A 13372-nucleotide genomic window follows, 5' to 3' on the forward strand; every position below is an offset into this window, starting at 1 on the left:
CTAGGGAGGATCACCTTCTCCCCTCTCGGAGCTGCGAGCACAAAATGTGGGGGCCAATCAGCCTCCGCTAACAAAATGTCATATGTAGTCGTACGATTTTCCCAAAATAGCCCCTTGATTGTACGTTGTATGTCACCTTCAATTAAAAGGACTATTTCATAAAGTCTATCAGGGGAGCTAGTCTAGTATCAGCTGTCTCCACAACAACATATTGATCAGTCGCTGTCACCTTCAGTAGCGGACGCAGGGCCTCTCGCACTATGGTAATCTCCGCCGCGCTGTCCAGCAAGGTCAGAGCCCATGTGTGATTCCGAAGCTGCGTTCTCACTATCTGTGGCATATCTCTCTGTCAAAGCGGCAACTTTCTTTTTCTGAAACTGGGTCTCGTCAGTGTTGAATCGTCCTGCTTGCCTTTACCATCTTTCGGGCCAGGCTGGTCGCGTCCCTGCTTGCCACCGCAACCTCTGCCGCCACCTCCACCACCAGTCGATGAGGCCGATGAGTCCTGAAAAGAACGAGGAGAGCATTGTTCAGAAACCTGAAAACGATGAGGTGATTTTATCGTTGCGCGATCGCACAAGTCATGAATACGTTCTGTAGGCGCAGGCACTGGTGATGCAGGCCGAGACTCCTGTTACTGCTGTTGTCGTTTGCCCTGTTTTTGTTTTTACGGTCAATTTTGTTTTTTGGTCTTGGGCTGTTCGTCATTCTCGGACTTCGGCCCTTGGGGTTGCTTTTTCTCCTTAGTGGAGAATGGCTTGACTCCCACGCTATAGCGGCCCACGGTCTTATAAGCCACCACAATAATCCTCTGCAACTGTCCGGGTTTGTCGGCCTCAGGAACCGCCTGCAATGCATTTGACACCTGAAAGTTCACCGCATCTCCCTTGACATTCGCAAGTATGAGATCAGAAACTACATCAAAGGAGCCGCACACCCAATTCAACCTCTGCCTCAGGTCCGTGCTCATCTTGAACACGTTTAATGACCGTTGGAAGGACCATTACAGGACTAAGTTTCATTCCGCCCTGTCCAGCAGGAAGCGCCGCACCTCCCGGGGCCCCGCCCGGGAGATTGCGGGTAATGTATTGTACTAACAACCGAATTACATTAATCGAGACTGTATGTAACAGCCATAAATCAGCAACGGCACCCGCTCCATGTCGAGGATGCAGTGTAAATCCAGCCAAAACAGGCCATGTAGCGCCTGGAATGGACAAAGGACCTAATCTCGGGGCCGTCCAGGAGTGGGGTAGGGCGCCATTAAACCAAACTCTGTGCTGCCAAGCATCAATCGGAACTTCCTGTGTCCTATATGGAGCATATTCCTGAGGCACAGTAGTGGGAGTGTACGTGTCTAACACATTGGTATTAGCGTTCACAGCCGGGAAGGTCACCCACGAGTAAAAAATCTCATACGGATAAGTCACCTCTGCACTCACCACCACGATCACGGCCATGCCATCCACGCGGACATTGTAATTCTGCAGATGATTGCGCACCAAAATGTGACTATGTTGCGGAATGTCCACCGCGGCCATAGCGACACAGAAAGAAAAAGGTACAACAAAAAGTACAGAGCACAACTGGGTAGTAATTCAAGGAAACCGTTTTGAAAGAATCAAGCTTGAAAAGACCTATATTGTTATAGGCAGGTTTGTCCGACACCACCGTTTTCCGGAAACAATAGCCAAGGATGTTAAGGACCGATATTAGTACTACTCAAGTGCCATGTAATAAGACCACCAATGATCGGGCACAATGTAGCAGGGACTTCTGCTCATATACAGAACTGTGCATAGAGACTTGGAACCTCAGTGAATTAGGGTGTGCCAAAACTCACCTCAGCATCCAAAATCCCCTACCAGACTAGCTATCAGTGTCTCATTGGTACTTACAAAACCCCAATGATTTAGACAACCCAGAACATGGACTTAGAGCACCTCCGGTAACGTGGAACACATGAACACTCTTTCGTTATACTAACATATCAATCCAGAACAAGGAGTCAATGAGGACACGTGCGAGTTTGAAATGTTTATTTCTAATGCAGTGTTCTCAAATGCAGTATCTTAGCTAGTACAAGCAAACATATTATAAGGAACAAGGTTAACAGCATGGTTACTATTCCATAAAAAATACAAAGGGTGAAAGCATGTTAAAATGCTAAAGGAAACAGGTCTCAATAGAACGTCAGCTTACCCTCCCTAGCTACTATATTATATTATATCTACAGAAGGTCTCTTTGGGTTTAGAAGGGCGGGCCCATACCTTTGGGTTCAGCAGAAATGGATCACATCATCTCTTGGACCAACTCTCTGCATACGGATATTCATCAAGACTGTGTCTCCTGCCTTGCGCAGTGCATTATTATTCGCGCCTAAACCCAAAGTTGGCCACAGCTGCATCCATATTATGTCTACTCTGTGCGCTGATCAATCCAAACAATAAGCGATGTGTTGAAATAACATTGAAGTCCTCAGCACTCACTGTACAGACATAGCTTACAAAGCAAGACTGATATTATAAGCAAACATGTTATTCTCGTGAAAAACAAAATAATACTTAACTGGGCGAAAAGCATTAATAACAAAATGTGTTGTGTGCAAAAGCAGCAGGAAAGGAAAAATGGCGTTTAAACTTCTAACCAGAACATGCTAACTTAACACAGTGCAAAGGTAAAACCAATACACAAGACAGCACCACCTCAGTATAACTCAGTTCCAGCGCAGCATCCCCTACCCAATCCCAGCACATAACCTCTGTATCAGCGCAGAACCACCTCTGCAACAGTCCAGCACCTCACTATCATCACAGCACTACCTCAGCATCCGTTCAGCAGCACCACCTCAGCATCAATGCAGCAGCACCTCCTCAGCATCAGCGCAGCACGAGCATCACTCAGCAACACCTCAGTACCAGCGCATCTCCTGAGCATCACTCAACATCTCCACAGCACCACATCAGCACTGCATCACCTCTGCATTAGTGCACCACCACCAGCGTAGCACCAGCTGAGCAGCAGCACAGCACCACCACATCATCACTGAGCAACACCGAAGCATCACTAAGAACCACCTCGGCACAAGACCACCATCACCTCAGTGTCACTCGGAGCCACCTAAGCACCAGCACAGCGCCATCACGGCATCAGCGCACCACCATAGCATCAGTGCAGCACCACCTCACCATCAGTCCAGCACAGAACCACCTCAGCATCGCTCCGACCCAGCGCAGCACCACCTCAGCACCAATGCACCACCTCAGCGTCCGCGCAGAATCATCTCTGCACCTGTACAGCACCACCTCCCGTGCAGCACTACTTCATCAGTACAGGATCACCAGCACAGCACCAGCACAGTTCACTCTGCGCCAGCGCATCTCCTCGGCATCACTCAACATCCCCACAGCACAACTTCAGCATCGCCTCCACAACAGCGCAGCCCCACCACAGCACCAACACCGCATCACCTCAGCACCACCAAAGCACCACCTTAGCAGCACTCAGCACCACCTCAGCACAATACCACCACCACCTCAGTACCACCCTAGCACAAGAACAGCACCACCTCAGCACCAGTACAGAATCGGCACAGCACCACCTCTGCATCAGCACTGCACAGCACCACCACAGCCCCACATCTGCACTACACCACAGCACCATCTTAGCATCAGCACAGCACCACCTCAGTGGGCCACCACCAGCGCAGCTCCACCTCAGCGCTAGCGCAGCCCCAACTCAGCACAAACACTTCAGCATCATTGCAGCATCACCTCAGCACCATCACCCCCAGCACTAGCACAGCATTTCCTCAGCATCATTCAACACCATTACACCGCAGCATCAGCAAAGCACCACCTGCGCGTCAGTGCACCACCACCAGTGCAGCCCCACCTCAGCACCAACGCAGCACCACCAGAGCACCAGCTCATTCCACCACCTAAGCATGACTCAGCACAGCATCTCCTCAGCACTCAACACCACCACACACCAGCTTAGCATTAGCACAGCACCACCTCATCATCAGTGCATCACCACAGCACCAGCAACGTCGCACCAGCGCAGCACTCAGCACCACCTCTGCACAAGCACACCTCAGCATCAGCACAGCACCACCTCTGCATCAGTGCACCGCCACCAGCACAGACCCACCTCAGCACCAGCACAACCCCACCTCAGCATCAATTCAGCATCAGCACAGCATCATCTCAGCAAAGCACCAACTTATCACCACCCCAGCACCAACTCAGAACCACCTCAGCATAGCACTACCTCATCAGTGGACCACCACATGTTCAGCACCACCTCTGCATCAGTGCACCAGAACATCCCCACCTCAGCACCAGCACAAACGGAACACAACTTTAGTATCAGCGCAGACCAACCTGAGCATTAGTGTAGCACCGCAGCACAGCAATAACTTATCACCTGAGCCCCAGTGCACCTCAGCACAGCACAAACTCAGCATGACTCCGCACCAACACAGAACCAATTCCTTATCAGCATCGTCATCACAGCACAAACTCAGCATGACTCTGCACAAACTCAGCATGACTCAGCACCACCACAGCATCACCACAGCACAACCTCCTTATCAGTGCACCACCACCAGCGCAGCATCTTCTCAGCGTCAGCATAACATCTCAGCTTCAGCGCAGCACCACCTCTGCATCATTGCACCATCACCAGCGCAGTCCCACATTAGCAGCAACTCAGCACCACTTCATCATCAGCGCATCACCTCAGCACAGCACAAACTCAGCATCACTCAGCACCACCTGAGCACCAGTACAGCACCACCACCTCAGCATGACTGAGCCAGCACAGAATCATTCTGCACCAGCACAGCATCACTCCGCGCCAGCACAGCATCACTCCGCACCAGCACAACACCAGGGCATCTCCTCAGCATCACTCAGTGTCAGCACAGCATCGCCTCAGCATCACTCAACATCACCACAGCACAACCTCAGCATTGGCACAGCATCACCTCGGCAGCAGCGCACTACCACCTCAGCATCATTCAGCACAACCTCAGTCTGCCCTCCGAATCTGGCATCTGTTGATTCTCCCCTAGTGTCCTCCCGCTGCTCGTGTTGTAATTCAGGTACTATTTCCCAACCTTCACCCTCTCGTTTATGCCTCCCCATACCGCCACACCCCAATAAAGAAAACAAAAAACAAGCTTTGGAGCAGGAAGGAAGAAGTTGCCAGCATTGAAAGGACAACTACGAGAAGACATTTTTAATGTAAATTCTTTTTTTAAAGGGGTAGTTCAGTTGTACATATTGTCTTCTTGGTTTTATAGAAGGAAACAAAAATGCTTGTAGAACTTTTATATTATAACTTTTCAACATGCTGCACAGCAGCCATAATGCTCTACAACATAGCTTATAGAATATGTCTAAACATTTATAAGGTCCCAAAGGTAAGACCTATTGGCTATGCCAATGCTTGTTAGATTTGTTTTACGATACAACAGATCTCAAAGAGACAGGGCATGAACGCTGCCTCAGGTGAGACCCTAGAGGGCCCAGAGACCACCCATTATTTCCCAATGGTTGGTGTCTTCATCCCCCTCACTTTTGTCTTCATTGAGAGTGGCAGTTGAGCTGGTTACATTTCGCCAGCTGGTCTAGACACCCCCTCACAGATTTTGGTTTCATCCACACACAGACAGCAGTTTCGAGCTGGCACAGATCACACGAATGCCTCCACTCCATAAGACTCAACTCTATGCCACTTCACTCTACTCTACAACACTCCACTTACGCCACTCTACGTCAGTCCACTGTATGACAATCCACTCTATCATACTCTACGACACTACTCCCTGCAGCGGTCCCTCGGTTAGAGTCGAGGAGCGAGACCCCCCCCAGTCACCAGCTGAAAATAAAACGGGTTCCAAACCGGTTTTATTTTAATCCCCCTGTGCCGCCCCTAGGACTCTGATGAGTCTTGGGGGTGGGTCTAGGGTGATGACAGTGTGGTCGGGTCCCTTCCCTGCACTTAAGGTGTTGGGCTGGCCGTTTCAGGCCGGCCAAGTATCTCATGTACAGTAAAGCTTTCTCCAGCCCGAACTGCATTGTAGGGGCTGGAGAAAGCAGGCACGGCTCCCAGCCTGCCTGGGAGCACAAAGTTGTAGCACTCAGGCCAATAATGATGCTGCTTTACTGCTTGTTTTTTTGTAATTTTCTCCCTGAGTGTACTGGGGTAGCTCAGACGTGGGTCCCAGAGCCTCCACACCACTGGAGTCAAGCTAGCCGGGCTGATGAGGTGTTACCTCGAAACCGGTCCAGTCCTCGGATGCTTGATTCCGGTCTGGGAATGATATGGCTGTTGTAGTTCGGACTGGACTGTTCCCATGGGGCACAGGGTCAGAGCTGATTTGCATAAAGCCATTATCTGACCCAGGGTGGTGTGGAGTGCAAAAAACGATGGATTTAGGCCCAGATCCTTGTACTGGGGTGAATGTAAGACATTGATCTACATTCTGTCCATCAAATTGTTTTTTGTAATTTTCTCCCTGAGTGTACTGGGGTAGCTCAGACGTGGGTCCCAGAGCCTCCACACCACTGGAGTCAAGCTAGCCCGGCTGATGAGAGGTGTTACCTCGAAACCAGTCCGGTCCTCGGATGCTTGATTCCGGTCTGGGAAAGATATGGCTGTTGTAGTTCGGACTGGACTGTTCCCATGGGGCACAGGGTCAGAGCTGATTTGCATAAAGCCATTATCTGACCCAGGGTGGTGTGGAGTGCAAAAAACGATGGATTTAGGCCCAGATCCTTGTACTGGGGTGAATGTAAGACATTGATCTACATTCGGTCCATCAAATTGTTTTTTGTAATGCTTTACTGCATTGTCATGATTGGCCGCAGTGCAGTCTGGAAGCCTGTCCCAGAAGCAGCAGGAAGAGCGGGATGGAGCGATTGACAGAGGCGGAGGCCATCAGTTTAGTGCATTTTTTTTTTACTTTGCGCCCAAATCAACCCCCACGCACCCAACTCCCTCCTCCGGCACGCCAAGCCACTTTGGCAAAGGACGGGCTGCAACTGACTACTCCGTAACACTCTACGATACTCTACTCTGTGCCACTTCATGACACTCTACAACACCATTCTACTTTAACCCATTAGACGATACTGCTCCACACACTCTACGCCACTCCATGACACACTACTCTACAACACTGAACTCCACTAACTTCATGCTTATTTTAGAGTCTGACTTGACACCAAGACCCCCAGACTGTGCCTCTTTACAACTCAATGACAGCATAATCTTTTCAAACCAAAGTGTTTGATGAACAGACACACTACGGCCTATTCAAGACAATGAATTCTTCGAACACTGAAGGAAGAATGCAGGTAGTATTCATTAAGACTCCAGCAGGTGTTCGGTGTCTGACCAGTCATTCATTTGAAGAATTGGGTTTGTAAGGAGCACTCCGTGTTAAACTGGTTTTTATGTTATAATCTATTGGTGCTGCGATTATTTAGGATTGTCACTCCTAGAGTCAATGATTGGTTATGATGGGTTATGGTACCCACCTAATCACGCACTGTTCACTTGGTGCTCCGCACCTCGTAAGTTTACGTTTATATTTCCACACTATAAACCAACTATTTATCTTTTGTTATCAATTTTGCTTTTAATCATATTTTTCTTTCTAGCGTCTCATTTTGTTATTCACAGTATTCATAACAACATGCTTTTGTACTCATTATTTTGCACATATCACATTTTCTTCAATACATTTCAACATTATACATGACTCATATAATCAATTTTCTGTAGATGAGCCCAATGCATTTCGGCACCATTTTGGTGCCTTCATGAGGGGCAGTTCTGGATATACCTGCTGTGTGAGGACGTATGTGTGCGAGGATCCACCTCAAACGCAAGTTATCTTATGCTCTTCGCCGCAAAACTCTTATCTTCTCTTCTCTATATCACTGGCGTCTGTGTATCCTTGACTATCTCCTCGACGAAAAACCGCAGCCCTGTGCTAACTTCCGTGTCTGGCCAGTCATTCATAGCATTTTCCATTCTTAAGTAACAGCACACACTTTGATGAAAAGTAAAAAATAAATAAAAAAATAAAAACGAATCGTTCTACGTTGACTATTGGACACCTATTACATCGAAAATCATGAAAGACCATTACTCAAGATTAATTCAAACAAAAGCACATAATATTTCCAGTTCATATTTTTTCAAATAATTATCCCTCACTCACTAACACTAAAGGATGACCATGTGGTGCAGTCGTCAGCACGGGAGACAATAATACTGGCTTCTCTATCTTTTTCCGCCGCTCATTCCGGCTAAAATTCTCCTTAGTGACAAGACCAAAGACTAGAAATGCACCCATGTTCAAATCAACTAGGTGACATGCAAGAAATAGAATTTACAGATTTCTCTCAAATTGTTGCACTGGTAACTGCATTAAACCGGCCTGTTAACATCACTATGTCTTCAAGCCTACCATCATAGTAGCCAATGTCTCTTTAGATAAAGCCGTCTTCAAATGCCTGTGCTTTGAAACTAAGGGTGGCTTCTCTGTAATGGCGGCGGACCGTCGCACCACTGAGTTAGTCAGTAAAAAATAAAATGATAAAACATTATCATTCTTTTTTTACGGTGACTGAATGAGCCAGACAGCCTCCAGTAGGTGTCGTAGTGTACCACCAGCAACTGAAGGAAAGTTCTGCCTTAGTCAATACTAAATAGCAGGGCAAATCACAATGTTACAGAAATAACACGAATGAAACGCAGCCATAACAGAAACAATTTCTAAACAAATAACGAAAACCCTGCTAGGGTATAGCAAAACATTCAATCAAATTAAAGTTTCACGAAGCTCACAAAAATAAATGAAATATAAAATGGCTGTTACTAAGACAAACCTTACAACATGAAAAGTGTGTTTTGCTGTGTGAGGCAGAGTAAAGAATTACGCAGGTTCCGGAAGGTAATGCATTTTGTTCTGAAAATAATTTGATTCAACAGCCTATTTCAATTGATTTTATTAATTGTATTGTAAAAACAAAAACATGAATCATTAGGCAGCAGAAACTACAAAGCATCATGTGCTATTACCAGGAACTGGTAATAACATGACATGAAGGAGAAGTACATATGCTATATCAATGTATACGACTCGTTACAATAATTTATCTAAGAGTGGGATTAAAATTAACATATTGACTCACAGTCAGAAGGTAAAAAAAAATCTAACTGCACGGTGTGCAAGGAGACCCTAAGCGGAATAAATCATAGCAGACACTTCCACCAATTATTATTATTATTATTATGTTTCTTATATAGCGCCTGAATCGACCCCCAAAGGGGTATCTCCGCGCTTGCCTTGGGAACCCGATCTGGCTTTTCCCTGTGAGATAGCCCCTACAGGGCATCCCCAAGGTGAAAGCCAGGCATCCCGCCGCGGGGGGGCCGTTGTGGAGATTAAGTAAGCTTAATGCCCAGAGTTACAGAGTGTGAACCCATGATTAGGTCAGGCACCGAAGCGAGAATTATCGAGCATCCATACTAGAAGGCACTACATAGTCCCATATTAGTGCAAGATCATTTCACCTTCATTTGATTACTTTAAGCTTCTGTCAGGTTGTCCCCATTTGGTTTCTCACATCAAACACCGACACATTCAAGAATACAATAAAGATATGGAAAGCTAGAACGGTTTCATGAACGGGTAACAGCCCCCTTGTCTTATACTTAATGACCCATGCTAGACATATGAAGCACAGGAAATGAAGACTGACTAGGTATTTAACTGCTTGATGAAAATAGCATGGACCACAACCTGGACTTCTCAGATACATAGACTAAGCAAGACAGAACAGGCTCATCTAGCATAACATTATCCGTGTCTAAATATCTTGCTACAAACGCAATGCTTAAAAAAAACACCTGGGTGAAACGTGTTGGAGGTTATTCTTATTTAGACTGTAGTCAATAAAGGAGAGGTTATCAAAATGATGAAGAATAAACATGATACATAAAGCAAAGTTTTGGGTTAACACCTTAGCATCATTGGTACTCCAATGATACATACATGTATGTTATTGCAAGTTGCTGTAATGCATCCAAAATTGAATATTCATACATAATTACTACAAGTAGAAAAGACGTGCTCTTTGCACGTTTAATAATGGGGCGTGAATCACAAACTTATATAAGAGCACGTAAAAGAGTACTCTTGTAGTACTACTTCCAATACTTTTGTGTATCAACACACAAACAAAGACAGACAATTCTTGTAGGACAGGCATGCCTACCATAGTCTTCAAACAAAGGACAGATGTTGGCCATCATGAAAAAGCTTACGAAGCATTACACGAGGTAAATGTTGTACCACCAACTATGGATTTAAGACTTAAGTTTACATTTGACAAACCACTGTACACAATGCTCATTATTTCAACATGGGGTTGCTTAAGTCCACTTCACAGAGAATGCAAACATCAGACTCTCAGTCTATGTTTTCATGTTTGGGAGATGTTTGCCTTTGGTAATGCCTTTATAAAGCCAATTAATATTGCAATTTCTTGTAATTACTGAAGTTACAAAGTGTGCATTTTTTTTGCAAAAACTAGAGACCCACATCACCTCCCGCTGGCTTGGTGCTAAGTGGAATCTTTCATTAGTCTCTATAGAAGTTTTGTGGAATGCAGGATATGTTTGGGATTATTTTCAGCTGCACATACGTGAACAGAAAGGGATAAGTAAGAAGGAACTAAGGCCCAGATGTAGGTAAAACAGATTTAACGATTTTTAATTACCGAATTCTACCGATTCGGTAATTAAAAATCGGTAAATCTAAGGGGTGGATATGTAGGAACATCCAGATGTTCCTTTTACCGAATCGGTAAATATCTGTATTTAACGATTCGGTAAATACCGACCGGTAATGCCCCATTCATTCCTATGGGCTTTGAAGCCCATAGGAATGAATGGGGCATTACCGGTCGGTATTTACCGAATCGGTAAATACCGATTTTGACAAGGGTGCAGGGGGTGTCATTTTGACACCCTCTAGCACCCCCAAAAAAGATTCAGGGGCCATGTGGCAGGCATACCTGCCCTAAGGGCAAGTCTGCCTGTCATATGGCACAGGTGTGCATGCACACATGTGCATGCACACCGGAATCGGTATTTTACCATGAAGTTGGATTTCATGGTAAAATACCGATTCTGTAAGGCTTGTGGGACTCAGAAGAGACCCACCTACATCTCATTGTTACCGAATCGGTAAAAATACTGATTCGGTATTTTACAGATTCGGTAAATTTACTGATCGGTAAATTTACCGAATCTGTAAAATGTGTGGCCCTACATACCATTTTGTGAATCTCGGTCGGTAACGGCCGAAAATACCGATTTTCGGCCGTTACCGACCGACCTACATCCGGCCCTAAGTGAATAATTACAGTTAGTCGGGGACCTCGACCTAATCAATGTCTACAAGTTGAACCACAAAACAACACATACAAACTACATAAACAAGTGCAATAACGCAAATACACAACTATGTATTTAGTTCACAAACGTAAAATATGCAAAGATTGAAAATTTAAGTTTAATGGGAAGGCTGGAACTTTTCACAATTTAGTTTTATTTATAATACAAAGCAATAACCCAGAATCTAGCCTATCATTTTTTTTGCTCACAATGAATGCTCTCTTTTTGTCGGGGCATACCAGTACTAGTGCAATTGAGGCCATCAATCGTCCATACAAGATTCCATTTCCTGTATTTGTACTGCTCACACAAATCAAGATTAGGTTACCAACTTAATTTTTAGCTTCCAATTTCAACCTCCTTCACATCTGAATAGCATTTTATACCTTTCAATGTCGCTTTTCTGTGTATATGTACTTTATTAATCAGCCATTATTTAATTTTCTAATCAGTCGCTGGCCCCCTGAATATATGCACAGGTTAAGACCCACTGCCCTAAGACGTTAACAAAAAACATTTCATTAGGTAGAAGAAAGGGGTGACCACAGTTCTCTGAAAAGGGGCCACAAGAAACTCACATGGGAGACTCTGACGGACGGCAAATTAGTGGCAACATTGCAAAACAAAAGTAAATGCACATGCAAACAGCCCTCTAAATGCCAGTGCGATGAAAGAAACAACTTGAACATGCAGAAGTCACGTCAACAGGCCTGGATTTTATGTGATAATGCACACAAATGGTATTTGTGGTATTTGTGCATACCTGTGCCTCCATCCATTACCACAACGAAGCTGAAGTTAATGTTTTGCAAATGTTCACTTTGTTTGAATCAACTGGATTGATACATAAAATAGTCCCTATCGTATCACAATGCAAGCATTCCATACGCGGTGGAATGATACATCAAACTAGTCGTCAAAGTAGGCAGGGTCTGAGGGACAGAGACCTCTGCAATGCATAATGTACAACAGTGCATCACTCATTGATTAACTAAACTTTATGTTTCACTCAAGCTGCGCCTTATTTTATATCTAGTACTATAAGGTGAAAAACACAAAAAGGTACAGAATAGTTTGTTGTGTTAGCCATGCTTTTGACCCCGCCCTCAAGCTCACTCACTCACTCTGCCCCTTTGTGCACAGCTTCACAGTTCCCATACTTTTATTAATACACTTCGACCATTGCATCAAACAGCCAATAACGTGAAGAAAGTGAGAAATAATACTTTTGGGTCTAGTCAAAGTCCACTCCACTTATAAATAATTGGCAGCAATATGATTGAACACACACCACCACACCTACGTGGAAGAGTCTGTATGAAGAAAGAAAATGATTAGAGTGTAAACTGTCAGGACTCAGAGAAACATTACTGAAGGCAACTTTAGTACAAAGATTTTCAGAGCCCCTACAGCGTTATGCACCCCTATCCCACTTTGGCAGTCACGGATTTCTTTTTCCAAAGCAAAAGGTTTTTTGAGGGCAAATGTTGAAACGTTTTAGCATCCTCTAGTGGCTATATATGGAGTCGTAAGGCAGTCCCTACAATCACCCAGAACAGTTACACAGCATGAAACGAATCCATTTGCTTGAAGAAAAAGAAAATGAAAGTAGACGATTTTGATTCTTCAAAAAAAGAAAGATTTCTAAGGGGACCCATGAAAATTGAAGAAAAAACTTTGAGAAACCGAGCGTTCACCAGACCATATTTGACCAGTAGAAACAGGGCATTCAGAAAGACTACGGAGAGAGGGGCTTTGGCACAGCCCACAGGTTGATTTTCCTTCCTACTTCCTTCCAACTGGACCTTAAGTTGTGATCATCCGTTGAAGAGAAATGCTTGCATTGCAAAGAGTATGCCCAATAAAGTAACAGCAAGTGGGTTATGG

The 13372-nt window shown here is 45.1% G+C and overlaps 1 protein-coding gene across 2 annotated transcripts in view; it reads right to left on the reverse strand.

The window, feature by feature from the left end:
• The window catches only part of KLHL8 (kelch like family member 8), a 406134-nt gene that overhangs the window by 336867 nt on the left and 55895 nt on the right, over positions 1-13372 (reverse strand). The window lies entirely within an intron of this gene.

Source organism: Lissotriton vulgaris, chromosome 3_1, assembly GCF_964263255.1.
Source record: "Lissotriton vulgaris chromosome 3_1, aLisVul1.2, whole genome shotgun sequence".
NCBI lineage: Eukaryota > Metazoa > Chordata > Amphibia > Caudata > Salamandridae > Lissotriton > Lissotriton vulgaris.